The sequence below is a fragment of the Rhamphochromis longiceps genome, linkage group LG15, assembly GCF_057381845.1.
Source record: "Rhamphochromis longiceps isolate RC_006_pf linkage group LG15, R_longiceps_female_GT1.1, whole genome shotgun sequence".
Classification (NCBI taxonomy): domain Eukaryota; kingdom Metazoa; phylum Chordata; class Actinopteri; order Cichliformes; family Cichlidae; genus Rhamphochromis; species Rhamphochromis longiceps.
Window position 1 is genome coordinate 29,051,996 of NC_140571.1, and position 4,626 is coordinate 29,056,621.

The 4,626-nt window shown below is 38.0% G+C and overlaps 1 protein-coding gene across 2 annotated transcripts in view; it reads left to right on the forward strand.

The window, feature by feature from the left end:
* Positions 1-4,626, forward strand: part of LOC146652888 (MAP/microtubule affinity-regulating kinase 3-like) — a 40,233-nt gene that overhangs the window by 20,626 nt on the left and 14,981 nt on the right. The window lies entirely within an intron of this gene.

The following is a 4,626-nucleotide window of genomic DNA, read 5'->3' on the forward strand; positions in this document are numbered from 1 at the left end:
ACCCCCAAGCCTCCACGCCCATCCCGGACCCACCCATGGGCAGCCAGACTACCAGGCCAGTAACCAACATCCGCCAGCACAAACCCTCCCCCATCTCCGCTGTACGTAGCCACAAGGAAAACACCATCTAAGAGCCACCAGAGCCCCTAACCAGGTCATGGCCACATCCCCCGGGTTAGGCCCTCCAGGGAAAACATTCCTAGGGACTCCCCAGATGCCCTGAGGCCTTCCCTACCCCCATATCAACCACAATAGCGAAGGCAGGACCAAACCATGACCCCCCACCCCCACTAGGTGATGAAGCCGATCAAAGGAGCCTAAAGGGATTGATCAAATGTGATGGCAGAGGCTGTATCAAGACTAATGTGATCTATTAGATGGTTTTTATATTGGTTAGAATTAAGATTATTTTTTATTTTTCCAGTTAATGAGGACCATTTTCTTGGCAATGCATAGGGCCGTAAAAACAATGTGGGCTGTGTTTATTTCTGCAGTGACCTCATCCAAGTTGCCCAGCAAGCATACTAAAGGGGAGGCTGGAATCTTACATTTCAGACACTTTGATAAGTCTTCACATATCTCACGCCAAAACTTCTGAACTGGTGGACAGAACCAAAGAGCTTGGATGTAATTGTCCGGTGTATTTGGTCGTGTTTGTAATTCAGCTTCACTGGGATTAAATTTCTTTTTTACTAAGGATTTAATTTGTTGATATTCCAAAAATCGTTTCTTGTTGATCCCATATTGTGTAACTAGTCTGTCAAGTGAAATAAAGTCTGTTCCTTCCAATATATGTTCCAAGTATTTAATTCATTTGCAACTCCAATCTGGAAAGTTTATCATATTATTGTTTTGTAATATGTCCGGATTGTTCCAGATAGGTGTACGTTTGCATGGGATTAATGAAGACTCTGTCATTTTTAGAAACTCCCACCATGCTGTCAGAGAAGAGCTGATGTTGATGCTTTTAAAGCATTCATGTCGTTTAATGTTTGAGCTGATAAATGGTAGGTCTGAAATTTCTAGGTTATTACATAGTGCCTGTTCTACATCTATCCAAGGTTTGTCTAAGAGGGTGTGTTTAAACCATCTAGAGATGAACTGAAGCCTGTTGGCTAAAAAATAGTGATTAAAGTTAGGCAGATCTAATCCTCCTTTATCCTTGGTCTTTTGTAGTGTTTTTAAGCTGATACACAAAATTCACGGTTCGGTTCGGTTCGATACTTTGGTGTCACTGTTCGATATTTTTTCGATACAAAAAAAAATGTTCATGCCTTTTTAATTTGTCATTTATTAAAATTATAAATATATATTTTAACTCAAAAGTACAGTTTTTAAATTTAACCCTAACCCTTGTGCGTGTTTTTTATTTTGACAGCGAATGCGCACCTGCGGACCACTTATGTGCAGCCCTGGTTATTTAGCTCGTCATATTGCAGCCACAGAAATTCTTTTGTCCATGAAACCATAAAGCTGCACTTTCTTTTTGCCTTATAGTCTGATTTGTCATAACTTCTCCGTTTTGCGGTAAGCTTTTCTTTGGCTGTCACTTCTTCACCCTGACCTGTCTTATTTGGCTCAGCAGAACTGAAATATATATCCTGCTGCTTTTACACATGCACTCACATAAGCTCAGCGATTCTCTGCGCGATGTTAAAGTTCATTCGATTTGGGTAAGAGAAGAAAGCAGGCTGAGTCCGGGGTAGGTGTCAAAAATAGTGATCTTTATTTTACACACTTTGCGCAGTCAGTGTGGGAAGACAATTTGCAATACAATCCTTCCGCGAATGGACCGTCCCGCATCCTTATATTGCCATGATGACATCACAGTTAGATCTTTACTGGAAATGATAACAATTCCCCACCTCTCAAAAAGTTCTCCTTATATGGACATCAACTGCTACTTTTAGAGAAAAACAAGTGTGTATTATATTGTGCATTTTGTGAAAGTATATCTATCAGAAAAACTGTCCTCAGACAACCCTCCTATTTTACTCAGTGTGTGTGTGTGAGTGAACGTGCGTGTCTTACATAAGGGTGTGCATGTTGTTACAGGCCTGAGTACGTGCCGTACTGCCTGTACACAGGCCTGGGTCCAACAGGACCCACCGGTCCGAGCGGTTAACTGCTTAAGCAAATAGAAAGAATAATACAGAACAGCAATGGACTGACTAGAGTACTGATAATCTGTGTGCATTAATATTTGCTCAGAGTAACATAGATGTGATTCAAAGATTATTCTGTCAACTGATTCAACAATGGTAAATGATTAATCAATGATAATTCTGATTATAACTGTGGTCATAAGAATACAAAATAAAATATCTCCTGGGCACAGCGATCAACCTCTCACATGTTTAAGCTTGCTGCGGGAGATTTCACTTGTCATGTTTGCATAGTAAGCTAACGATTAATAAGACGATGTCAGAGCAATTGGTGCACAAATTATCATCACTCACAGATCAGTGCTGTCGCTCTCTATACACAGTTCGCACGATTGCAAAGTGAAAGCAAAAAAACAAGCGCAAATTCAAACGCGATTTCAATATGTCACATATTGACAGTGGCTCACCGATGCCAATGACATAATTACCCAGCTACATTTCTGAAAGAATGCAAAAGCATTGACATATATTTTTCCTTCCTACAATAGCCCGACGGGCAGGGAAGAGATAGATTTTGGTAGCCCGACTGAAAAAATCGCTAGCCCCAGGACGTCGGGCTAGCGATATTGCAAGCCCTGTATCTGATTGAGGAATCACTCATCTTTGGAAAAGAGAGTTTATTACAGAGAAATGTCTCTTTCCAAAATAAAAGCTATACTATCCGCTTCTTCTGGGCTATATTCTCAGCAGCATAAGGAGAATCATGTGCTAACAGCTGTCTAAATGACTCGGCTAAAGTTAGTAGCATGCTTGTTGTTTTTGTGTAATGGGTAAAGATTTCCATCTAGCCAGATCGCCTTCTACTGTCTTTAAAAGTGGGATGTGGTTTAATGTAGTTAATTCTGAAAGCTTAGGAGAGACATTAATACCTAAATATTTTATATTTCCAGATTGCAGTGGGGAAGGAGAAGAATTATGGAAGGAGCAATTAATCAGAAGAACTGTAGATTTTGACCAGTTAATTGAATAATCTGAGACACTTGAGAAAGAATTTATCAATGCAATTACCCCAGAGAGATTGGTTTGTGAATTTTGGAGAAAAAGTAACACATCATCCACATAAAGGCTGATTTTATGTTCTACATTCTTACATTTTATGCCCTTAATTGTTGTAGCCTGTCTAATTGCTGCTGCTAGTGGCTCAATAAAAATTGCAAACAGTGAAGGGGAGAGTGGGCATCCCTGTCTGGTGCCCCTCAGGAGAGAGAAGCTGGAGGATGTTTGGTCATTTGTTCTGACACAAGCTGTTGGGGAGTTATATAATATTTTTAACCAGTTTATGAAAGAGGATCCAAAACCAAATTTGTGTAAAGTTGCAAATAGAAATTTCCAGTTAACTCTGTCAAATGCTTTTTCCGCATCTAAAGAAAATATTATGGTTTCAATGTTTTTACTGCATGAGTAGTCTATTAAATTAAGTAATCTACGTGTATTTGTTGATGAGTGCCTACCTTTTATGAAACCAGTTTGGTCAGGATGAATTAAAAGGGGGTTATTTTCTCTAATCTTTTTGAGAGAGCTTTGCAGATTATTTTAAGGTCTAGATTAATAAGGGATATTGGACGATAGCTTGAGGGAAATACAGGGTCTTTCCCTGGTTTTAGTAAGAGACTGATATTTGCAGAGTTCATATTTGGTGGTAGTCTACCATTTTCTTTGATTTCCTGCAACATCCTGTGAAAAACTGGTGCCAGAATCGTCCAGAATTCTTTATAAAAATCTGTTGGAAAACCGTCTGCACCTGGAGCCTTATTATTGGGCATACTTATCAGAGCTTCCTGGAGTTCACCTGGCGTTAGTGGCGAATCCAGTGCCATTCCTTGCGTGTCTAATAATTTTGGAAGAGTTATGTTGTCGAGAAATTGATCAATTTCATTTTTAGATGGGTTTATTTGTTGTGTATATAAAGTTTCATAGAAATCACTAAAAAATTTGTTTATTTTCTTAAGATCATATATTATATTCCCAGATAAATCTTTAACAGCACATATAGTTGTTTTTTCTTTATTGATTTTTAACTGGTTAGCAAGAAATTTTCCGGATTTGTTACCATGTTCATAATTTTGCACGCAAAGTCTTTGTACTAAGAATTTAGTTTTTTTATTAATAATTTCATTTAATTCTAGTTTTGTCTTACGTATTTTGTTTAATATTTCTTGATCTTGGTGTGACACATAGGCTTTTTCTAAGAATTTGATGTTTTTTTCTATTTCCTGAATATTTTTGTTTTCTTCTTTCTTCTTATGTGATGAGAAAGAGAATATTTTACCTCTAATCACGGCTTTCCGTGCTGATGCTGTTCCAGGAATGTCATTAAAGCCTAAATATAAAGTCCATTCTTTTTTAAAGTATTTGATAAACTCTTCATCTTTAAGTAGTGATGTATTAAATCTCCAGTTTTTACTTGGTGTAGTATTATTCTTCTGTATTAGTGTTAAAGATACAGGAGCATGATTGCTGA